Source organism: Somniosus microcephalus, chromosome 9 (assembly GCF_052327205.1).
Source record: "Somniosus microcephalus isolate GS21.2 chromosome 9, FLI_Smic_1.0, whole genome shotgun sequence".
Classification (NCBI taxonomy): domain Eukaryota; kingdom Metazoa; phylum Chordata; class Chondrichthyes; order Squaliformes; family Somniosidae; genus Somniosus; species Somniosus microcephalus.
Genome location: NC_140995.1, coordinates 224,166,789 through 224,192,515, shown reverse-complemented (window position 1 = coordinate 224,192,515; position 25,727 = coordinate 224,166,789). Strand labels below are relative to the sequence as shown.

Sequence of the window (25,727 nt, the reverse complement as noted above, 5' to 3'; positions counted from 1 at the left end):
GGCTTAGCCAGGGCTTTAGCGCCGGAAGTTAGTGCCGGCGCTAAGTCCCCCTGCGCGCGCCAAAAATTCAGCAGGGCCGCGCCCAAACGGCTGCCGGCGCTACTGAAGGGTCTTTGCGGCGGTAAATCGGCGCTAACTGCCGTTTCGCACCGCAATTCCGGCGCTGCGGCACCCGATGCGGTGCGGCAGGCTCGGGAAGTGCAGGCCTCCTCCTTCCCTTAAGGAGGAGCTGCCTGCACCCGGCCGCGGCCCGCGAAAATCTTTTTAAAAATGAGCCCGGCACCTCGGACAAGTGCCGGGCTTGCTTCTGTTCCGGGGGGGGGGGGGGGGGGAAGTCCGGGGAGGGAGCTGCGGCCGGCGGGAAAGCGGCCGGCCGCCGCGGGGCCTTTAATGCGCCGGCGCAAAGACTTGTAAGACTCTGTTGCCAGAGTCTTAGTTGCGGCTGCCACGGGCGAGGCGGCCGCAACTGAATTTCGGCGCTGGGGCCCGTCGGCATGGCAACCGGGACGCTGCGCACACCGATGACGTCATCGGTGCCGGCGCAGCGCTACCGGTCTACCGCGGCGGAAGGGCCCCAGGCAATTTCGGCGCCGGCGCCAATTGCAGCGCTAGGCCCTCTAGCGCCGCAAAATCGGCGCTAAGGGCACTCAATTTCTAGGCCTCTCTCTTTAACAGGAGTCCTGATGGTGAGGCTCTCTCTTTAACAGGAGTCCTGATGGGGAGACTCTCTCTTTAACAGGAGTCCTGATGGTGAGACTCTCTCTTTCACAGGAGTCCTGATGGTGACACTCTCTCTTTAACAGGAGTCCTGATGGTGAGACTCTCTCTTTAACAGGAGTCCTGATGGTGAGGCTCTCTCTTTAACAGGAGTCCTGATGGTGAGACTCTCTCTTTAACAGGAGTCCTGATGGTGAGACTCTCTCTTTAACAGGAGTCCTGATGGTGAGACTCTCTCTTTAACAGGAGTCCTGATGGTGAGACTCTCTCTTTAACAGGAGTCCTGATGGTGAGACTCTCTCTTTAACAGGAGTCCTGATGGTGAGACTCTCTCTTTAACAGGAGTCCTGATGGTGAGACTCTCTCTTTAACAGGAGTCCTGATGGTGAGACTCTCTCTTTAACAGGAGTCCTGATGGTGAGACTCTCTCTTTAACAAGAGTCCTGATGGGGAGACTCTCTTTAACAGGAGTCCTGATGGTGAGACTCTCTCTTTAACAGGAGTCCTGATGGTGAGACTCTCTTTAACAGGAGTCCTGATGGTGAGGCTCCCTCTTCAAAAGGAGTCCTGATGGCAGCAAGTGACTATTTTATTTTGCTCCCTCCTCCTCGGGCTGTAGTACCAGAGAAGCCATGTGCTTGTGCATATTGAGCTTTATCAATAAGAATATCGGCATTGAGGTAACAATGTGGGCGTTTAGCATTGTTGCCAGTTCAGGGTCTTGTTCGATGAGCCTTAATTGTAGTGGTCTGAAGGAGTAAGCTGTCGAATGGCTTGAGTACTTCTTACCTCGAGGGTGTGTCTCATAAAAACATTCTGACCGACCTTGTTAAATATTAAATGGAGCTGGTGTCTGAAGACTTATATTCAACCTCGAAGGAGAAAAGCACGGGGGCCTCTGAGCCAAAAAAAAAGCAGCCATCTATGACTGAATACAGAACCATTACCCTCCCCAAAAAAATAAATAAAATGCTACCACATGTTTCGATAAAAATGCATAAAGCAAGTGTAATTTGTTGGTTAGCCACCCACTGTGCTTTGCAGATTTTTATGGCCTGACAAGCCAGGCTGTTTTAATCTAAAAATAAAAACTTGCCGAGATTGTGGTTGCCATGTTTTTGATTTGGAACTTGTGTCTCCACAATGTATTTTGGCTATGAGAAGATCTCTTTTTTTAGCACTGGGTGGTTCCACTAGAAATAGATTGCAACAACAAGTGTGTGAACATCACACAAGTTGGGGTTTTTTTCCAGGCAAATTATACGGACAGCTAACCTGTTAATGTTGAGCAGTCTGTGGGACTTCAAGTTGCCCAACTAGTACTGTAAGATATTTTGGTAGGATGGCCCTGTAAATGGGTAATGATAGACTGTACTGAGATGATTGAGGGTGGGATTTGGAAAAGATCAGCATAAAATGGGCTGGCACGAAGCATAATAGGCAGAAAGTGCCATATACATTTTTGACAATGATATGACTCCAAGAAACTGGGTGGTGTATGCTTCTTGCAGGGAACTCATCAGTGTTTTCTGGTTCAGTTTAGTTTGGTTTGGATCCTGTTCACAGAATCACAGAATCCCCACAGTGCAGATAGAGGCCATTTCGGCCCATCGAGCCTGCACCGACACATATCCCACCCTATCCCCGTAACCCCACGTATTTAATCCCCTAACACTAAGGGTCAATTTATCATAGCCAAATCAACCTAACCCGCACATCTTTGGACTGTGGGAGGAAACCGGAGCACCCGGAGGAAACCCACACAGACACAGGGAGAATGTGCAAACTCCACACAGACAGTCGCCCGAGGCCAGATTTGAACCCGGGTCCCTGGCGCTGTGAGGCAACAGTGCTAACCACTATGCCACTGTGCCCCCAAAACATTTTCAAGCTGAAGGGTGAGGGAGAAAGCCTAACTAACAGCAAATTCTGAGACTGGGGGACGAGCTCAAAGGTAGCAGGTTCTCTAAGGGTGTGATGGGAAGCTGGATCGAAGCCTGCATTCTCTGGTGGAGTTTTCATGTACATAGTCTTTGTGCTGAGTAACTAGGTGTGGTGGGGGTGGGGGTGGGGAGCGTGCGCAGCAGAAGCGGATAGAGTCAGCGATTGGGGAGAGATAGAATAATGTATGATTTCTGAACTTTTGGATCTGCTAAATGGACCCCAATTCTCCCTCACCCTATTTCCTTCTCTGTTGTTTTCTCAATCCTTAAAGCTCATTGGTTAAGGAGATGCACTGTTGGTCCCGTCGTTCACCAAGGTCCCAGAGGCCCCGTTGCCCTCGCTGCCCCGTCATCAGTTCCAGCAACTTACAGGGCAAAACATTTTCAAGCTGAAGGGTGAGGGAGAAAGCCTAACTAACAGCAAATTCTGAGACTGGGGGACGAGCTCAAAGGTAGCATTGTGTTGTGGACATAAACCTATTTTGAATTATGAAATTTGTTGCGCCATCTTGCCTTCGTGGAAAATATGAGTCAAATTGGGCCTGTATCGGCCCAACTGCCAAAGGGGTGACACTTTTGCCACACATTAAGGTCATTTATAGCTAACAAAAAATCTTCAGGAATCAAAATCTGCATTTGCCAGATCGCAGTGGTCACTACATGGTAGAATGCTTAAGAACATGAAAAGTATGGAAGTACCAAAAGGGCACTTGGCCCATCAGGTAGGCTCTTCCACAGACACAGGATCACAGGAATATACTGGGCCGGAAGACAGCATTGGGGTCCATTTAGCAGATCCAAAAGTTCAGAAATCATACATTATTCTATCTCTCCCCAATCGCTGACTCTATCCGCTTCTGCTGCGCACGCTCCCCACCCCCACCCCCACCACACCTAGTTACTCAGCACAAAGACTATGTACATGAAAACTCCACCAGAGAATGCAGGCTTCGATCCAGCTTCCCATCACACCCTTAGAGAACCTGCTACCTTTGAGCTCGTCCCCCAGTCTCAGAATTTGCCGTTAGTTAGGTTTTCTCCCTCACCCTTCAGCTTGAAAATGTTTTGCCCTGTAAGTTGCTGGAACTGATAACGGGGCGGCGAGGGCAACGGGGCCTCTGGGACCTTGGTGAACGACGGGACCAACAGCGCATCTCCTTAACCAATGAGATTTAAGGATTGAGAAAACAACAGAGAAGGAAATAGGGTGAATTAGAGTCAAATCAGGTACAGAATGAGAAATAAAAAAGATTGGATTAAGAGGGAGAAAAAAAGAGGACAAGTAAGAACATTTTTAATTTAAAAAATCTCAAAGAACAATTTGCTAGCTGTAGGAATGAGACTCCACAGTTTCAATTGTTCCCTCTCTGGGCCGGAGAAATTGAATGGCATTGCAGGGACCTAAATCTTGTTATTAAAAAGGTACTAACGCTGTTAATTTCCAACCTTAACTTTCTGCAACGAGCTTAATTGGCAAGTAATGTGCAAATGCAGCAACTTCACAAAACTCATGAGGAGATGCCGTTTTCGCGAGGCTAACGGCGGCGCGGCGAAAATCGTCCAGCAACTTGCGGCGAGTTGCAATTCGCGAGGGTATCTCTTCCTCGCCAAAGGTTGCTGGACGATTTACACATTTATAACGGCATGCACCGTTACTTTGGGAGCAAATTCTAGCCCAACATCTTGTATTGTAGGGGAAGTGGCTGCAGTGCTCCCATCATGGATTTCTGGTTCCACTTCATTGGAGAGGAAATATTGAAATTCTCTGAATTTTTTATATTTGATCTTGGGAAGTGGGCGGCACTGTTGAGGCAGATTTCATCGTCCATCCCAAGTTGTCCCGAGGGCATTAGGAGTTAACCATGAAGTCTAGGACTGGAGTCACATGTAGGCCAGACCAATTACGGGGGCAGGTTTCCTTCCCTGAAGGGCATTAGTGAACCAACTAGGTTTTTACAACAATTTGGCAGTATTTATGGGCATTTTATCTGGTGCCAGCCCACAAATTATTGATTTATTGAATTCAAGAGTAAGGTCTGGGTTATTAGTCCAGTACCATAACCATTAGATTCATTTTGACAGCGCTGCCACAGAAGATATTTTTTAAAACATCTTTTGCTTTAATTTCCCTCTCCTCTACTCTATTAAAGATATTGACACTTACTGGGGTACAATTCCAAGGCACCAGCACCCAACCAGTATCTCACCCAAGTACCCGTTCTGCATTGTGAGCCGAGAAGAGTGTGGTAGTATAGTGGATGTGGTACTGGAGTCGCAACCAAGAGGTCGTGAGTTCGAATCCCACAGTCAGCAAGCTGAATTAAGTCAAAAAAAAGGAGCATAAATGTCAAAATGCCATAAACCCCCCCCCCCAACTGACCTTCAGGACCTTCTCCTCTACCCGGCCTGGCCTACACGTGATCCTAGTCCACACTCTGTGGCTGAATATCAATGCCTTTGGAAGTGACCTAGCCTAAAATCAATTGCTATGCAGGCCAGGCACACCACCACCTTATCAGGGAGAGCCAATAAATGCGGCGTTACCAGCATTGCCCACATCCTGAGAACAGATTTAAAAAGAGACAGCCACGGAGGATAGTGGAGCCGAGCCAATCCACGCTTTCCAGGACGAGCCACATATGCCAGTCAGGAGTGGAAACTGTGCCTCCTTTTCTTCTCTCTCGGATGCACAGGCCATTTCCGTGGCACACCAGCTGCTGCCCAGACGGAGATCAGCTCGCTCAGCGCAGATGAAGGGGGGTCCAAGCTGGATTGTTTGTTGTATGACTGGACCAGCACTAGAAGAGATGGTGCATTTAGTCACGGAACCATGGAGGGCGGGGCGGGGGAAAGGGGGAGCTGATTAAAACATCACTAATCTAACAACATTACTGACTCAAAAAGAAAGACTTGCATTTATATAGCGCCTTGCATGCCCTCAGGACGTCCCAAAACACTTTGAAGCCAATGAGGTACTTTTGAAGTGTAGTCACTGCTTTAATGCAGAAAACACAGCAGCCATTTTGCACACAGCAAAGTCCCACAAACAGCAATGGGCTAATGACCAGTTAATCTGTTTTTAGCGATGTTGATTAAGGGTTAAATATTGGGCCAGGACACTGGGGAGAAGTCCTCCGCTCTTCTTCAAAATAGTGCCATAGGATCTTTTATGTCCACCTGAGGCCTCGATTTAACCTGTCATCCGAAAGACGGCACTTCCGTCAGTATTGCACTATAGTGTCAGCCTAGATTATGGTATTCAAGTCTCTGGAGTGGGACTATGAACCCACGGCCTTCTGACTCAAGAGGCGAGAGTGCTACCCACTGAGCCATGGCTGACACACTGCCACTTCATACAAGCCTCACTATATGCATCCAGCTTACTTTCACCAAAGCCAATCATTAAACCAGGAGTGAAAGGCCTGCAAGAATAGTTCTTGCAGGCGCAGAAAATATGGAGTGATGGCCCGTACTTTAGAGACTAATCCTGTACATGGCAAGTTTAAATATATAACTTTTCCTGCTTTGCACCAAATGCGCCTGACTGGAATACCTTTCAAACTCGCAGTTAGAATAATTCATTTCTTCCACGTCCTAGCCGAGCTTCTGTTTGTTATTCCATTGGCACTCTGCTCTGTGAGACGTTAAAAAACAAGGAACAAGCCTTGTGTGTGGCAGTAAATTACATCTTCTGTTAACTCTCTCGCGTGGAAAGTCTGACTGGAACAGATGTGCTGGGAGCCCTCCTTTATTTTTTTTTTTCATTATCCTCAAAGAGCCTACTGTGGCAAGCCCTTGAATGTAAGACACTCTCTGTGTGCCACAGAAAATCTCTTTCAGTGCCACGTTTATAGGTCCCGACCATAAAACTGCTTCATTTACCACAGGTTGCTAGGATACGTTTCCTGACCAATCTGAGGTCCTCGTTTCCTGTTCCAAATGCTGGATAATTTTATTAAATCAGTACAGATATATCTATAAACACACACGCATACATATATTATATATATATATATATGCGTGTGTAGAGTTCTTTATGTAGTTTAGCTCTTGGCAGATGTGGCTGGGCCTACTGTTTCATCTTGCTTCAAAGAGCCTCAGTAACTGTGGACTTCCATCACTGTGTAATTCCCTTTGCTTTCCGCTACTTCAGTGAAGTTAGAATTTGGAGGGCGAAACAGCTGTCTTGCAGCTTCCTCTCGGGATTGAGCTTGCCATCCATTGCCAATGGTTGTTAGGTGGTCACCGCTTCTTAATGGAACAAGATTGGGGTTTTTTTTACTCCCCCACCCCACCCCACCCCATCACATCCCATGTTTTAGTTTCTGTTTTTGTTCAGACGATGTATCTCAGAATGGAACAGCATTACTGCCCCTTTGACATTTAAAGGGGGGGGGGATGGGGTTTGTGGGGCATTTGTCATTTGTCATCGTGGCTGCCAATGGAAAGGTTTCCCAAGTCTCACTTGGGCATAATTATCATCTTCATCCATGATTCAACCTCCCCCCCCCCAGCACTGTACCATGTTATTATATAATACCACCAGATCTCCCATGGCCTTGTTGATGGTGAGCCTGAGAATATGTTATTTTTATAACAATAGAAGTGCACGCTAAATGCAAGACTTTTAATACATTATATTTATATTATATAGGAGTATTATATGTTGTACAGGCCAGCATGTTATATAATATATAGAGAGGAGTATTATATGCTCTATAACACAGAGTTTTTATAATATACTCAGGAGCTTTACATGCTCTATGACACAGAATGTGTTCTATAATAGATACAGGAGCAATATGTGCTCTATGACACAGGGGTCAATTTTAACCCTACCCACACACCGGGCAAGGCAGTTAAAAAAGAGCAGTTTACTTACACACACGAAACTCGGCCCTTTCGCGACGTTTCCCATTTTAGCCTACAGGGTTCTGCAGACGGATGAGGCCGGTATGAGCGTAAAGCAGGCGTGGGCCTCGTGAATTTATGCAAATAGGGGCCCTCTTACACAACGTCCCACCTAATCTTTTTTGGATGCGCGGCACCTTTAAGGGGTTGACAGTTTCGTGCATGCACAGAATTTAACATCAGAAAAGCTGGTCCCCGGCTGCGCGGGACCAGCTGAGAGCTGTGTGGCCGCGCAGCTTAGCGGGAACGTTATCTTACGTCAACAGGAACCCGATGGCATGTAGGTAGGCAAGGCGGGGGAGATAAAAATCCCCTGGGCCTCAAACTTAGGTCAGCGAGTGGGTTTAGTAAATTCCAGGAGACTATGCTTACCCATGACTAGGGTTGCCAACTCTGGTTGGGTTTATTCATGGTCATTGTTATAAATCTCATCATTCATCAAGAAACTATTCGTGAAATAACCCTGGATGGCCAGCTGGTGGCGCCGTCCAAGGAGTATAAATACTCGGGCGTGGGCCCAGATTTTCAGGGACATTTTGTAAGACAAGGAACTAGTGAAGTACAACTAGACTTCCATGTTCTGAAACAAGTTGATTAAAGCCTTGCTTTATGCTCAAACCAAGTGTGTAGTGAGTTTTATTACATCAGTCATCACATGACTGCCCGCTCGCACCGCCCCGCCCCCACACTCATCCTCCAGATGCCTCGCCTTCCCACGGTCATCAGAAAGAGAACTGACTATTTATTACCCAATTGGATTCACCTTGACTGTCCGTCAAACAACCCTTCTTTCCCCAGCTCCAATATTTTTACAACGAATAAATGAAAATGTTCAAAGAAAATGATAAAAACACAATTGTTTTTTTAATGCCGCTATGGTCTTTCTCCCGAGTTGCTCGCAGCAGTGTCCTGGAGATCAATCTTCAATTTGTGGAGACTCCAGGCCAATCCTGGAGGTTTAGCAGCCCTACCCATGACACATCACGTCTATCCTATTGAACGACTTCAGAGTTTTTTGCCTCCACTACCCTACATGGAAGACCATTTAAGGGAGAGGTCACTCTTTTGGCACTTCCTGACCTCAGTCTTAGACATACCTTTTACCAGTTTGTCCCCTTGTTCCCGTATTTGAAATAATGCTCAGGATTGGGCTTTACCATTACACTTTAGTATCTTATTTATCTCTATAAGGTCCCCTCTTATTTGCCTCCCTTTTAGAAGAAGAAAGACTTGCATTTATATAGTGCCTTTCACGACCACCGGACGTCTCAAAGCGCTTTACAGTCAATGAAGTACTTTTTGAAGTGGAGTCACTGTTGTAATGTGGGAAACACGGCAGCCAATTTGCGCACAGCAAGCTCCCACAAACAGCAATGTGATAATGACCAGATAATCTGTTTTTGTTATGTTGGTTGAGGGATAAATATTGGACAGGACACCGGGGATAGCTCCCCTGCTCATCTTCGAAATAGTGCCGTGGGATCTTTTACGTCCACCTGAGAGAGCAGACGGGACCTCGGTTTAACGTCTCATCCGAAAGATGGCACCTCCGAGAGTGCAGCCCTCCCTCAGCACTGCACTGGAGTGTCAGCCTAGCTTTATGTGCTCAAGTCCCTGGAGTGGGACTTGAACCCACAACCTTCTGACTCCGAGGCGAGTGTGCTACCCACTGAACCGTTAGACTGAAGAGTCCCAAGTTTTTGCAAATTTTCCTCATAAATCAGTCCTCTTACTCTATGGATCTGCCTTGTGGTCCCTTCCCAGGGCTTGGATGTTCTCTTTGTGCCTTAATGACCAGAACTGAATGCAGTATTTAAAGTGTGGCCATGGGCCTCAGACCTACACTCTTAGCAATATAGCTCAACATTCTATTTGCTTTGTTAATGGCTGCTCCGCAAGGACAAGTGAGAGCTTGCTGTGCGTAAATTGGCTGCCGTGCTTCCTACATTACAATGGTGACTACACGTCAAAAGTGCCTCATTGGCTGCAGAGCGCCTTGGGATGTCCCTTGATTGAAACATATAAGATCCTGAGGGGTCTGGACAGGGTGGATGTGGAGAGGATGTTTCCTCTTGTGGGAGAATCTAGAACTAGGGGTCACTGTTTAAAAATGAGGGGTCGCCCATTTAAGACAGAGATGAGGAGAAATTTTTTCTCACAGAGGGTCGTGAGTCTTTGGAACTCTCTCCCTCAGAGGGTGGTGGAAGCAGAGTCTTTGAATATTTTTAAGGCAGAGGCAGATAGATTCTTGGTAAACAAGGGGGTGAAAAGTTATCGGGGGTAGGTGGGAATGTGGAGTAATCGGATCAGCCATAATCTTATTGAATGGCGGAGCAGGCGCGAGGGGCCGAGTGGCCTCCTCCTGCTCCTAATTCGTATGTTCGTATGTCCCGAGGCTGTGAAAGGCGCTGTATAAAATACGAACTCTTTCTTTCTCTTCATGCAAAATTGCGGTACGTGATTAGCCGACCTGCAGGTCAGCACAGAAGTTTGCAGGAAGCCGTGCCCCACCAAGCCTTAGCCAGGAATAGAATGGGGTTATACCTGACTCTGCAGTTCTGCTTCCGATACTAGCGGTAAACCGCATGATGTCTTTAGGTTGTTTTTTTTTTACTCACGAGAATCAGCAGTCGTGCCTACGGGTTTGATGCTTAGTTCAGTTTTGCTGACAGTTTTCCATCGCGACTGCTTCTGATTGCCAGAACAATTCTGCGGCAAGCACTTCCCATTGTCCAGATCGTCCTGTTTCAAATACTTCCTTTATTGGCCTGTTCGCACAACATCGACCGTTACCACATCCTCCTTTCTCTTTTTTTTTTACCTTCAACAGGAAGGAATTTGTTGACTATAAACGGCACTTGGCTTTCAAATAGTACACAGTGGAAAATCAGGATCACCGTACCGGAAGAACGTTTTCTCTGAGCACAGTGTGTGTGTGTGACACAGTCGTCAACCTGTTTATCAAGACCAGATTGACGGTTTTGTTATACAAAGTGCCCAGAGGAAATCCTCTCCTGTTGCTTATTTGCAGGACTTCTGATCTTCAGCTCTTACTTTTTTTCTCCCATGAATTCAGTAAAGTTTATGTTTTTATTGGAGACAAAAATGTGTTCATATTCAGGGTTTAAAATCGGTGAAACGACTTTGGAAGGAAGAAATGAACACTTGGGGTAAAATAACAAAACACCTCCGAGTGTTTGCAAAGTACAAAGGTGGTGCAGGAAGGTACCTGATAGTACAGAAAGAAAATGAAATGCATGCTGCACCAAACCAGGAACGTGGCTGCATTGCCAGGACTGCGCAATGCTGGTTTCACTGGGTTTAACCCTAATTAATTTTTCCAAGATAATGACCTGGTTTAATTACTTTTAACCCTAAAATTTGAAAATTTAGCTATGGGTTAGAACCCCTGTCCCCTGATTTTCATCCCATTAAAATCAGCAATCTGCTCAGCCAGATTCCCACCCCCATAAATACCCCCATGGAGTCTAAAGTTGAATGTTTTAAGAAAGAACTAAGAAAGTACTTCCATTTATATAGTACCATATCATATCCTCAGGACGCCCCAAAGCCCTTCATAACCAATAAATTACTTTTGAATTGTCGTCACTGTTGTTATATGGGTCTCCACGGCAACCATTTTGCGCACAGCAAGTTCCCACAAACAGCAAGTGAATGAATAATCAGTAAAGCTGTATTTGTTTTTGGTGGTGGTAGTTGAGGAAGGTGGGTAGGCCAGGAGAACTCCCTGCTCTTCTTCCAATAGTGGCCATGGGATCTTTTACGTCCACCTGAGAGGGCAGAAGTGGCCTCGGTTTAACGTCCCATCCGAAATACTCCACCTCCGACCGTGCAGAACTCCCTCAGTACTGCACTGAAGCATCAGCCTAGATTATGTGCTCATGGAACAGGATTTCAACCCACGAGCTTCTGACTTAGAAGTGAGAGGGCTATCAAACTTTTCGTCAGTGAAAGTGTGCCCGTCAAATGATTTTTTCTCTCTCCTCCTTTGCTGATGGTGCTGATTGTTACTGAGTAGCCCTTTGCCACCAAACACTGTTCAGGTAGGATCCTGGCCAATGAATGGTAGCAGGCTTACTGGAGGGCTGTTCAGCTGAGCCCCACCTACCCTTGGCCGACATCCACAGATGCACACTTTCCAGCAGGGATCACTGGCTGATGTTTCGTTCTGTCCCCAGCCCAGGCTGAGCAAAGAACCTGGGACCACCCTAGTCTGTTTGGCCTCATTAACATAGTAAAGTTTGGAAGCTGAGAATTTTACTGGCAAGGTTATGAAGCAGCACGGTTCAGTTAAGGACACAAGAGAAGCCTTGATTTACGAGAATGGTTCCAGGGATGAGGGATTACAGTTACATAGATAGTCTAGAGAAGCTGAGGTTGTTCTCCTTGGAGCAGAGAAGGCTAAGAGGAGATTTGATAGAGGTGTTTAAAATCATGAAAGGTTTAGAACATAAGAAATAGGAGCAGGAATAGGCCACTTGGCCCCTCGAGCCTGCTCCGCCATTCAATAACATCATGGCTGACCTTGGGCTTAAAGCCACTTCCCCGCCCGCTCCCTATAACCCTTCACTCCCTTATCTTGCAAAGATTTGTCTATCTCCACCTTAAATGTATTTAATGACCCAGCCTCCACAGCTCTCTGCGGCAGAGAATTTCAGAGATTTACGACCCTCTGAGAGAAGAAATTCCTCCTCATCTCAATTCTAAAAGGGCGACCCTTTATTCTGAAACTATGCCCCCGAGGTCTAGATTTCCCCACGAGGGGAAACATCCTCTCTGCATCTACCCTGTCGAGCCCCCTCAGTATCTTATATGTTTCAGTAAGATCACCTCTCATTCTTCTAAATTCCAATGAGTATAGGCCTAGCCTGCTCAACCTTTCCTTATAAGTCAACCCCCTCATCTCTGGAATTAACCTAGTGAATCGTCTCTGAACTGCCTCCAATGCACGTATATCCTTCCTTAAATAAGGAGACCAAAACTGCACGCAGTACTCAAGGTGTGGTCTCACCAGTACCCTGTACAGTTGTAGCAGGACTTCTCTGCTTTTATACTCCAACCCCTTTGAAATAAAGGCCAACATTCCATTTGCCTGTTTGATTACTTGCTGTACCTGCATGCTAACTTTTTGTGTTTCATGCACAAGGACCCCCAGGTCCCTCTGAAGTGTAGCATTTTGTAATCTCTCTCCATTTAAATAATAATTTGCTTTTTTATTTTTCCTGCCAAAGTGGATAACTTCGCACTTTCCCACATTATACTCCCATAGATTGGGAGAAGGGGAAGTGCAACGAGACCTGGGTGTCCTTGTGCACCAGTCGCTAAAGGTAAGCATGCAGGTGCAGCAGGCGGTTAAGAAGGCAAATGGTATGTTGGTCTTCATAGCGAGAGGGTTTGAGTACAGGAACAAGGATGTCTTGCTGCAGTTGTACAGGGCCTTGGTGAGACCACATCTTGAGTATTGTGTGCAGTTTTGGTCGCCTTATCTGAGGACGGATGTTCTTGCCATGGAAGGAGTTCAGCGAAGATTCACCAGGCTGATACCTGGGATGGCAGGAATGACATATGAGGAGAGATTGGGACGATTGGGCTTGTACTCACTGGAGTTTAGAAGAATGAGAGGGGATCTCATTGAAACTTATAAAATTCTGACAGGACTGGACAGACTAGATGCAGGGAGGATGTTCCCAATGGTCGGGGAGTCCAGAACCAGGGGTCACAGTCTAAGGATAAGGGGTAGGCCTTTTAGGACAGAAATGAGGAGGAATTTCTTCACCCAGAGAGTGGTGAACCTGTGGAATTCTCTACCACAGAAGGCAGTAGAGGCCAATACATTAAATATATTCAAGAAGGAGTTGAATATATTTCTTAAGGTTAAAGGGATCAAGGGGTATGGGGAGAAAGCAGGGACCAGGTACTGAACTTGGATGATCAGCCGTGATCGCATTGAATGGCGGAGCAGGCTCGAGGGGCCGAATGGCCTACTCCTGCTCCTATCTTCTATGTTTCTATCTGCCAAATGTTTGCCCACTCACTTAGCTTGTCTATATCCCTTTGCAGATTCTTCGAGTCCTCTACACAACTTGCTTTCCCACCCATCTTTATATCATCTGCAAACTTGGCTACATTACACTCGGTCCCTTCATCCAAGTCATTAATGTAGATTGTAAATAGTTGAGGCCCCAGCACCGATCCCTGTGGCACCCCACTAGTTACCGTTTGCCAACCGGAAAATGACCCATTTATCCCGACTCTCTGCTTTCTCTTAGTTAGCTAATTCTCTATGCATGCTAATATATTACCCCCAATTCCATGAGCTCTTATCTTATGCAGTAACCATTTATGTGGCACCTTATCGAATGCTTTCTGGAAATCCAAATATACCACATCCACTGGTTTACCTTTGTCCACCCTGCTCGTTACCTCCTCAAAGAACTCCAGCAAGTTTGTTAAACATGATTTCCCCTTCATAAAACCACGCTGACTCTGCTTGACTGCATTATGATTTTCCAAATGCCCTGCTACTGCTTCCTTAATGAAGGACTCCAGCATTTTCCCAACGACAGATATTAGGCTAACTGGTCTATAGTTTCCTGCTTTCTGTCTCCCTCCTTTCTTAAATAGGGGTGTTACATTTGCAGTTTTCCAATCCACTGGGACATCTCCAGAGTCCAAGGAATTTTGGTATATTGCAACCAATGCATCCACTATCTCTGTAGCCACTTCTTTTAAGACCCTGGGATGCAGGCCATCTGGTCCAGGGGACTTGTCCTCTTTTAGTCCCATTATTTTACCAAGTACTATTTCCTTAGTGATAGTGATTGTCTTTAGTTCCCCCCTCCCTGTGGCCCCTTGATTATCCATTATTGGGATGTTGTTAGTGTCTTCTACAGTGAAGACAGATACACAATATTTGTTCAGAGTCTCTGCCATTTCCCTGTTCCCCATTATTAATTCCCCAGTCTCATCCTCTAAGGGACCAAAGTTTACTTTAGCTACCCTCTTACTTTTTATATTCCTGTAGAAGCTCTTACTATCTGTTTTAATGTTTTTTGCCAGTTTACTCTCATAATTCATCTTCGCTCTCTTTATCTTTTTTTTAGTCATCCTTTGCTGGTTTTTAAAAATTTCCCAATCCTCTGGTCTTCCACCAATCTTGGCATCATTGTATGCCTTCATTTTCAATTTGATACCATCCTTTACTTCCTCAATTAGCCACGGATGGTGCTCCCTTCTCTTAAAATCTTTCTTTCTCACTGGAATATATTTTTGTTGAGACTTATGAAATATCTCCTTAAATGTTCGCCAATGCATTTCAACTGTCTTACCCTTTAATTTATTTTTCTGCCCACTTTAGCCACTTCTGCCCTCATGCCACTGTAATTGCCTTTGTTTAAGATCAGGACACTGGTTTGAGATACAACTTTCTCACCCTCCAACTGAATTTGAAATGCAACCATGCTATGATCACTCTTTCCTAGAGGATCTTTTACTAATTCTGTCTCATTACATAGTACCAGATCCAAGATAGCCTGCTCCCTGGTTGGTTCCATTACATACTGTTCTGGGAAACCATCCCGGATGCACTCTATGAACTCCTCCTTAAGGCTACCATGGCCAATTTGATTTGTCCAATCAATATCGAGACTAAAATCACCCATGATTATTACCATACCTTTTTTACAGGCCTCCATTATTTGTTGATTTATACTCTGTCCAACAGTAGTGCTACTGTTCGGGGGCCTGTAGACCCTGCCCACCAGAGACTTTTTCCCTTTATTATTTTTTTATCTCCACCCAACCCGATTAGGTAGAGTAAATAAAGAGAAAGGAAGATTTATGTTAAAGAGACAAAGCTCCCCCAGTGCACTGGAGGGAACAGACACTACCAGGAGTTTTACTGGGTTGTACAAACCAGAAAAACCCCTGGTTCCATCCCTGGGCTGTGGTGGGCAGCAGTGGGGCTGCTGCAATAGTGTCCCTGGTTTAGGGAGGAGAACATATCAGCTAGGGGTTCTTGCTTATGACTGTTAGCAAGTAATTCCAAGTGGAAAATGCTTGTGTGTGGAAATCAGGTGAGGGCAGGAGGCAGGGCTCAGCTGTACCCCACCTCCCCCATATAGCATGTTGACATTCACTGTCTCGGTTCACGCATAAAGAATGGCCAATGGAGTAAGGTACCAGATGGCAGCTCGCAGCTGCCGAAATAGCCCAGGATGTGAGCCCTTTGACGAGAGGAGGAAAGGGGCCAGCAGCATTGGTTTTGCGCCTTTAACGTAGGAAACATTCCAAGGCGCTTCACCGAGGCAAGGAAAATAGATGCCAAAGAAGGGTTAACCAAAAGCTTGGTCAAAGAGGTGGGCTTAAAGGAGAGCCTTAAAAAGAGACAGAGAGGCAGAGAGATTCTGGGTGGAAACTCCAGAAAATGGGACCTAGACGGCTGAAGGCAGAGTTGCCAATGCGGTAGGGTGAAGGGGACGCGAGATTCAGAAGAGATAGGAGTGAGAGGAACAGAGAGTTTGTGGGAGGAGGTGCCGTAGGGCTGGAGGAGGAAAGATGAAAAAATGGAACAAAAGGATGAGAGATGGGCCTGAACTACTAAAGGTAAAACCTCAGTTTACCAGTTGGCCCTTTATGTTTTGTCTAGGACCCATGTACAGACTGCTGTCTTGCAAGTTTAACTTAAAATTAACTGGGCCCAGGTGATAGATTTAACAAAAAGTAATCTGAGTCCTTGCAAGATGATAGCCTCATTCATTCCTTTGTTGCTGTTGCTCTTTTCACATTGTACACACGCTTGTGAAATCTCAGAGGTGTCTTTTAAGTTATGATCAATCACTTCATCGCCCAAAGAGACCTGTGAGGATTGGAAAGCCTGTGTGCCGTGTACAGTGGAAACAAGCAGTGAGTCTCAGAATGAAAGAATGCATTCTCCACGGGGGAAAACCTGCAGGCTTTAAACTTTAGTACAAAGGAAAACCTCATTATAATATGTACACGACTCCAAATTTCCTTGATTTTGCTTTGGGAAATTTAAAACTATTCCCTTATCATGTAACATTATGCTCCATAATGGCCTCTTGCTGTGTAATCTCAGTGCTATTCCTTCCTCAGCCACTCCTCCCCAGTTTTCTCTTGATTAATATCTTTGTCACTGCCAGCCTTCATTTTTACGACCCTTTCCACCCTACACAAGCTCTAACTCTATCAGAATTCCATCAGCCACATCCTAACCCACACAGAAACTTGCTTACCTATCACCCCTGTCCTTGCTGACCTCCACTGGCATCCCACCCTTCAAGATATTGACTTAAAAATCCTTCTCCTCATGTACAAATTCCCCCCCCTGCCCCCCCCCCCCCACCCACTCCCATTTCTGTACCTCCTCCAGTCCTACATGCCTCCTCATAGACTCCGTTCCCCCAACGCTGGTCTACTGTGTGTTCCCCCTCTCCCACTTCACCATCAATGGAAGACCCTTCAGACCCTTATCGCCTCTGGGTCAAAATCCTGGAACTCCCTCCCTAACAGCTCTGTGGGAGTACCTTCACCACACGGACTGCAGTGGTTCAAAAAGGCGGCTCACCACCACCTTCTCAAGGGCAATTAGGGATGAGCAATAATTGAGCGAGGCCCACATCCCATGAATGAATACAAAAAAAAGCCATCTCACCCCTTACACTCCGAAACTCTAACCCGTTGACTGATACTGTAATCTGTGCTAAGTTATCGGTAGTGTTAAAATCTGAGTAGACCAGGACGGAGACTGCACAAGCTTATTTCATGTCTGAGCTCAGAAATAACCAGCAGGAGGAAACTTTCATCCCTTCAATCTGGGCAAAACTCCAGTGAGAGGTTGAGCTGTACACAGGAATCCTTAGTCTAAGCTCAGTCAGCCAATCTCCGCCAGGGCGGGGGTGAGACTGCGGCAGTTAGCCTCAGTGTCCCTAGGATGGGACAAATCAGCTACAGTTCCCTCTGTGTCGGAGTGCTGCGCTGCGGGAGGTGCTGCACTGTCAGAGGAGACGTTAAACTGAGGCCCTGTTTGCCATCTCAGGTGGACGTGAAAGTTTTCAAAGAAGAGCAGGGGAGTTCTCTCCAGTGTCCTGGCCAATATTTATCCTTCAACCAACATAAAGAAAACCCAGATTATCTGGTCATTATCTTTTTATTTAATTGCTGTTTGTGGGAGCTTGCTGTGCGCAAATTGGCCGCCGCGTTTCCTGCATTACAGCAGTGACTACGCTTCAAAAAAGTACTTGATTGGCTGTAAAGTGCTTTGGGACGTCATGAGGTTGCAAAAGGCACTGTATAAATGCAAATTCTTTCTTTCTCTTGATCACTAATCCACCAACCCCGCCCCCCCCCCCCCCCCCCCAAACACACCCTGATGGAAGTACTCAAGGGGGTGAGCGTTGTGTGAGGGTGGGATCGGACTCCACCGTGAGGCCTCCCACGGGGAAAAATAACTGCTGACACCGGAGGTAACCTAGAAACTGTGGAGCCGTCACCCGGCAACAAATTGCCTTCGGCAGAGGAGGCATAATTGGGCAGAGAGGAGAAGAAAACAAATAGGAGAAGAAAAGGAATGGCAAGCGCCGTGTGAGAAAATAACACGCACCACAAATATTTTTTTGCCTTGCATACTGCCCCTTCTGGGGATAGGCGATTATATTATAGTTTTGGCACTTGCGTATGCTGAAGTGACAACTCAAGATTTCCTGTTTGAAAAAAGTCAAAATAGCCAAGCCGTAAAGAGGTTCAGGACACTAATTAAAGACACATGTCAGAAAGCAAGCATTTTATAATCCTAGCATGCTAAACAGTGTTGCTTGAAATGATTTCTGAATAACAGTCTGCAAAAGAAAGAACGTACATTTCTGTAGTGCCTTTCACAACCCCAAAGCGCTTTACAGCCGGTGACGTACTTTTGAAGTGCAGTCACGGTTGTAAAGCACGAAACGTGCCCGCCAATTTGCGCACAGCAAGCTCCCACAAACACCATGGAGGTAATGATCAGATAATCTATTCTTGATGTTGGTTGAGGGATAAATATTGGCCAGGACACAAGGGAGAACTCCCCTCTCTTCAAATAGTGCCATGGGATCTTTTACTTCCACCTAAGAAAGCAGGCGGAGCCTCGGTTTAACGTCTCATCCAAAAGCTGGTACCTCCGACACTGCGGCTGCCCCCTCAGCACTGCACTGGAGTGTCAGCCTAGATTTTTGTGCTCAAGTCTCTGGAGTAGGACTTGAACCCACAACCTTTGGACTCAGTGCTACCAACTGAGCCACAACTAACAAAGGTCACTTTCTAACGATGGAGCTAGCTGGGAGACATGGCTTGAGTGCCTGCAATCTGCAGTTTGGCAGCTCTGCGAAGACTGGGTGTTGTGATGATTAATTAAACTGAAGATGAGGTTACATCGGCCTAGTCAGAATGAACTTTTAAGTGGCTTTCTCTCTGTGCTCTTGGCCCACATCTTTCTTGTTTGTTTACCATTGTTCATAGTTTAGTTGTAGAAGGATCCAGAAATATGGAACACAAGAATTTTTCTATGTAAAGGAGTGGTCCCACTCGCACTGGCAATGCTGATTGAATCCCCACTGCTGTGATTCCAATAGCAACAGTCTGTCAACTAGGAAATACATAACTCAAGCTCTGTGATGCAACCACATCAGTTTTCCAAGACGGAGCTGATGACTGGCCAAAAAAAGGCTTTTAAAGTAATTTTTCAATCAATGATAATCTAATTTCTCCGCACTTGCTCCCACCACCAAAATGGAGGGCAGGCAAAAGAAAGAACTTGCGTTTATATAGGGGGGGAATTTAACTCAGGAGTCGGGTTGGAGGCGGGACTACAACTTTCAGGGTTGTAGTCACACCTCCATCGAGATGCGGCCAACCCACGTGATTTTAACTTGATTGACCTTGTTGAGCTCGCCCAGCGGGCTCAGCAGGCCAATTAAGGGCCACCCGGCAACAGGTGATGTCACAGACTGAAATTTCATCTGTCAAGAGGTTTTGACAGATGAAATGTCAGCGTTTCACGGCTGTTTGAAGCTGTCAAACACTGACAGTCTTACTTCTAACATGAGTCCTTCTCCACAGACTCAGTTAGAAATCTCTCCTGCACAGAAAGCTGCAGGCTGTCACTTTTGACAGTTCGCAGCCATTCTGCTTTCTGTGCCGGTGAGATGAGGGACTCCCGGAACCTAAAGGAAGGAAGGCTGAAAAGGTAAGAAAAGGTATGTAAGACTTATTTAATCACTTTAGACACACCAAACACACTTACCTTTGCACTTATGCACGCATCACTCACCTGAACACCGACATCTCGACCCCTCCAAGTCCTTCAACCCGACGGCCCGACTCCTCTAACCTGGCGTGGTTTGGAGCCGTCGGGAATCCCACACGACACCCCTCAAAATAGGGATTAGGCTAAAAACTGCCTGTTAACTACCTGTTAATTGGCACTAATCCCTTCCCGCCTCGGGTAGGCGGGTCCCAGTGCGGGGTGGGTACCCGCCTCCTCTGAAACTGGCATGGAGGCGAGTTTGGGTGCGGGAAGGGGTCGGGACCCCTGATTTCGGGATTTTAACCCCCCCCGCACGCCTCCAAGCCCGACTCCACGGCTCAGTAAAAATCGAGCCCATAGTGTCTGTCACGACTTCAGGGCGTCCCAAAGCGCTTTACAGCCAATGAAATACTTTTTGAAGTGTAGTCACTGTTGTAATGTAGGGAAACACAGCAGCCAATTTGCGCACAGCAAGCTCACACAAACAGCAGTGAGATATATGACCGGGTGATCTGTTTTATTGATGTTGGTTGGGCATGAATATTGGCCAGAGGAGAACTCCCCTGCTCTTCTTCAAATAATGCCATGGGATCTTTTACGCCCATCTGAGAGGCCAGACGGGACCTCAGTTTAACATCTTCTGAGAAAGACGGCACCTCCGACAGTGCAGCACTCCCTCAGTATTTGCCCTGGAGTGTCGGCCTAGATTTTGTGCTGAAGTTTCTGGAGTGGGACTTGAACCCACAACCTTCCGACTTGGAGGCAAGAGTGAAACCAACTAAGCCACGGCTGAGAAGGGAGTCCGACAAGAGAAAAAACCAGCTGAGGAAAAATTTTAAACCTTCATTTCTTTTTCCCCAGATAGATGTTGAAGCTGGGGGTCAATTGAAAATTTCACAACTGAGATGGCTAGATTTTTGTTAGGAAAGGGTATTAAGAGTTGTGGAACCAAGGCAGGTAGATAGAGTTACGATAAAGATCAACTGTGATCTAATTGATTGGCGAAACAGGCTCGAGGGGCTGAAAGGCCTGCTCCTGTTCCTATGCTTAGTTGGTCTGCTCATGATTTGCTGGTCATCATAATCTCCATGCCTGATTCTTTGACCTGCACTCATATTGAGTGAGACTCTATGCTGGGAGCCTTGGCTTGCAAAACAGAGCTATGAAGGCTGGAGTGTAGGGAAAGAAGATGCTCAGGGTAAGCAGAATCACAGAATTTCCATGGGGGTTCTCCTAATCTCCCTCGGTAACTTTGGCAGAAGATCAGCAGAAATCCCTTAGAAATGGTGTCAACTGCTGTTTTTATTGCCCATCCCTAGTTGCCCAAAAGGCATTAAGAGTGACATATAGGCCAGACCATCCTTTCTATGAAGGACATTAGTAAAATTGTTGTTCTTCCCACCTGATAGATTTCATGGTCATTTTCTGCTGCCAGCCCACAAATTGCTGGACTTATTTCACAAGTTGCCATGGTGGGATTTTCAGGGCGAGCACCATAACCAGTAGGCTGCTGCTGCTACCCTGTCTGTTAGGGCCTCTGTTCCATAAAATGCCAGGCAAGTACTTACTGTCAGAATGGAAAAACAGGTCAATGCACACTCGCAGCACAGTGTATGATAATTGATTTTGGTACAGCCTTCAGCACAGTGGGAGACTGAATCTGGGCAGCCTCAGCACATTAGTTGTGACAGTTAGTTTGCTGTAAACCTGCAGTGAGCAAAACTAGTGATCGGGAAACCAATGTAAAAATGCGCTCCTTCAATTCTGGCCTCTTGTGCATCGCCGCTTTTCTTCGCTCCACTATCGGCGGCCGTGCCTTCTGTTGCCTCGGCCCTAAGCTCTGGAATCCCTTCCTTAAACCTCTTCGCCTCGCTACCTCTCTTTCCTCCTTTAAGATGCTCCTTCAAACCTACCTCTTTGACCAAGCTTTTGGTCACCTGTCTCAATATCTCCTTATGTGGCTCGGTGTCAAATTTTGTTGATAACGCTCCTGTGAAGCGCCTTGGGATGTTTTGCTATGTTAAAGGCGCTATATAAATGCAAGTTGTTGTTGGTCTTGTTACAAGCGAGAGAACTTTTCTTTAGTTTGAGTGTTTGTAGATTCTGAAAGCACGTGTGAAAGTTTGCTTTTGGCACTATTTACCTACAAATTGTTGTAAAGTTTGTGTGTCTCTGCAGTACACGGGAAATTAGGTTAATGCCGAGGAAGGAATAGCTGGTTCAAAGAGCATGATTAGATTGATTGAGAGGACACCAATCGGCCTTGGGACATTGTTTTGGGTTCTAAAGTGGCCATGCGTTTCTCTTTGCAGCTCTCTGCCCTCCTGTTCCAACGGCACTGCCTCTTGCTCGAGTGAGGAACCGCGGGCGCCCCGCGTGCTCCCTGGCACCTCGCCCAGCCGGCCATTCTTCAGCGTTGAGTCCTAGACCGTGATTATTGGCAGGCTTATTTAAAAAAAAAATGTTATTCACTCCAGGGACGTGGGTGCCGCTGGCAAGGCCGACAATCATTGCCCATCACCTAGCTGCCCCTGAGTTTGATACGACTGAGCGGCTCGCTAGCCCACTTCAGAGGGCTATTTGTGATGGGCATCACAGCTGAGTCTGAGCCGTGTCCTCGGCCGGCCGGCCGGCGCACTTTGCGGCAGGAGTCACCGAGTAGCCATCGGGTGAGGGAATGCTGGCTAGTTCACCCTAGTTCTCACCAGGGCGGTGAGACTAACTATAGCTCTGCTACTGCACCAGTTGAGATCCACTAACTCAGCCCAGACTAGGGGGCCAAATCTGTAGGATGTAGGATGGTGCCACATCAGGGAAGAGCATTTATCCATTAAACCGTTAGGAAAGCTAACATTGTGCAGAAGAGTATGGGAAGGTGTTTAAGATGATTAAAGGAGTTGAGAGGGTAGATAGAGAGGAACTATTTCCTCTGGCGGGGGAGTCCTGAACAAGGGGGCATCACCTTAAAATTAGAGCTAGGCTGTTCAGGGGTGATGTGAGGAAGCACTTCTTCACACAAAGGGTAGTGGAAACCTGGAACTCTCTCCCCCCAAAAAGTGGTTGAGACTGGTGGTCAATTGAAAATTTCAAAACTGAGATTGATAGATTTTTTTTAGACAAGGGTATTAAGGAATACGGAAGCAAGGCGGTTAGATGGAGGTTAAGATACAGATCAACCATGATGGAACAGGCTCTGGGGACTGAATAGCCTACTCCTGTTCCTAGGTAACAGCAGTCTCCACACCAAGAGGACCCCCCACCCTTACTGCAGTTGTATGAACTTTTCCAGCCAAGCCCCCATTGTGAGCGCCAATTTGTGGGCAAGTTTGTGACGTGATTCTGTGCCCACTAGAAACTGGGTTAGAACTGCCCTGAACTCGTTCCATGCGGGACACATTCAGGCTGCAGACAATGGAGACTTTTCATCCCATCTGTCTGTGCTGCATTGAAACCCAGTTCTCAGAGGTGAAAGGTCATAATGACGTCACAGCTGTGGAGTTATATATGAATCAGTCTTAAAAATCCGCACCGTTCCCACACCAGACTGTGTTATAAATAGAAAGCTTGTTTTTTTTTTTCCTTTAGTCATCTGCTGAGGTATACTCAACTATTTCGGCTCTTGGTTGTGCAGTTGAAGAATCTGAAAATTGCTGAACCGCTCTTGAAGTAGTTACATGGCTGAAAGGAATTCCTCCTGGTTGGGGACAATGCACAGAGAGAGAGAGTGATGACCTCAGCTAATCGTAGCCACATTGTGGTGGTACCGCCAGAAATAAATCAGCGAGAAAATATGGGTCTGAAGGTGGAGCAGCAATAGTGTAGGCTGAGAAGCCTTTCAGATAAGATCGGTTTGCCGCTGTGACACTGGGCAATATTAACTGTGGAATTCTATGCTTGAACCCAGCCTGTTGACAGACAGGGCACAGTGAAGGAAAGAACTTGCGTTTATATAGCACTTATAACATCTTCAGAATGTTCCCCAGAACTTCAACATCTACTTAATTACTTTTGAAGTGTGGTCACTGTTGCATCTGCTGTCCTCACGCCTCTGTGAAGCACCTTGGGTTGGTTTTCTACATTGCTTTGTGTAGGCAATGAACTTACACCAGCTCAACTGTTTTAGTCCTTGGTTGTCTAGTCGAAGAATCTGAAAATGGTTGAACCGCTCTTGAAGTAGTTACATGGCTAAAAGGAATTCACAGCGCACACAATGCACAGAGAGCTAGGATCCACAAACACCAAATCAGGTAAATAACCAGATCATTTGTTTTGGTGATATTGGTTGAGGGATAAATGCTGGCTCGGACAAAGAGAGAGAATTCCTCGCTTTTCTTAGAATAGTGCCATAAGATCTTTTACATCCAACTGATGGGGCCTTCAGTCTAATGTTTCATCCAAAAACCAACACCTTTGACAGTGCAGCATTCTCTCAGTACTGCACTGAAGTCTTTTAAGTTCTGTGCTCAGCTCCATAGTGGGGCTTTGGAGATCAGGGAGTATTTACAAAACTGTTAACCGGTAGACTAAGTGAGCGCTGGTAGAGTCTCGTCAAAAAGGTGGCACCTCCAACAATGTAGCACGCACTTAGTACTGCACTGTAGTGTGATCCTAGATGCTGTGCTTAAATCCTGAAATGGGGGCTTGAACTCAGAACCGTATAACTCAGAGGCAAGAGTGCAACCACCGAGCCAAACTGACGCTTAACCTCATCGTTCAGTGGGCTCGTGGAAATGCTACAGTTTGTGAGCAGAGTCAATGCTAATGATGACCTCTGTTGAAAGCTGCCTAAAGGAGCTGTTGAAATACGGTGGTTTTTCTCGCAGGAGGTGCAACTTCTGTAACACTGCATGGCACATCTTGGCATGCTTCTCCACCCTTGATCTTAACCACCTCTCTAAGGATAGGCACCAAGAGGAAAAACCAGTTGCTCCCCGAAGGGAGTGAGGGAAAAACCGGATGGAGGGAGACATCCTTTCCCTCCAAGACCCCTTTATTTGTACAACTCCCAAGTGTCCATCCTCAGGGCAGCATTGGTTGAGGCCTGGAAACAGGTTGACCACTGTCCAATTGCCTGCAAAATGTTTATGCCCCGAAGAGACCAAAGGAGAGCGCAAAAAAAACCAAACCAAACAAATCAAATCAACATGGCTCCAGAAAGCCTAAGAATAGAAACACCTATCAGGTGTCAACCCCTCCCAGGAGTCCAACTCCATTTCTGTACAAAGCAATGTGGGCAAGATAGGGAACTCAGTGGCGAATGAATTGAACCCGCATTGTACCATTCAGAACCTTCGTGCTTTGATTCTTTAACATACTGTGCCACTTATCATAGCAAGTGATTACTTTTATAAAAGTAAAGGGTGATGAAATTTGAGTGAGCTCGGTTGCTGGTAAGGACACAACAACTTGCATTTATACGGTGCCTTTAACATAAATAGAAAGTCCCATGGTGCATGACAGAAGCGTTATCAGACATAAAATTGATGGAGCCAAAGAAGGAGATATTGGGAGCTGGTGACTAAACATTTCTTAAAAGAGGTAGGGGGAAAAATTCAGTTGGTTGCGCCACCCGTTAGCGCCTCAAGAGGGCGCTAAGTGGGGCGCAAACGAACTAGCGCCCGGGCGCGGCACTGCCCACTCCTCCCGCAAAATTCAGCGGGAGGTTAGTGGTGGCGCTAACTGCTAGCGCTGCGCCGCTGGCGATGACGTCATCGGTGTGCACAGTGCCCTGCTCACGCCCCGGCCGCGATCTTCAGGAGCGCCCCCTGATTTACTGCCAGACGCTATGTCCGACAGGATCAGGGTGGCGTACCTGCGGCCAGGGAGGCGCAAATTAA

At 46.6% G+C, this 25,727-nt stretch overlaps 1 protein-coding gene across 5 annotated transcripts in view; it reads left to right on the top strand.

The window, feature by feature from the left end:
• daam2 (dishevelled associated activator of morphogenesis 2) overlaps positions 1-25,727 on the top strand; it is a 329,728-nt gene that overhangs the window by 269,841 nt on the left and 34,160 nt on the right. The gene's annotated exons all lie outside the window — the stretch shown is intronic.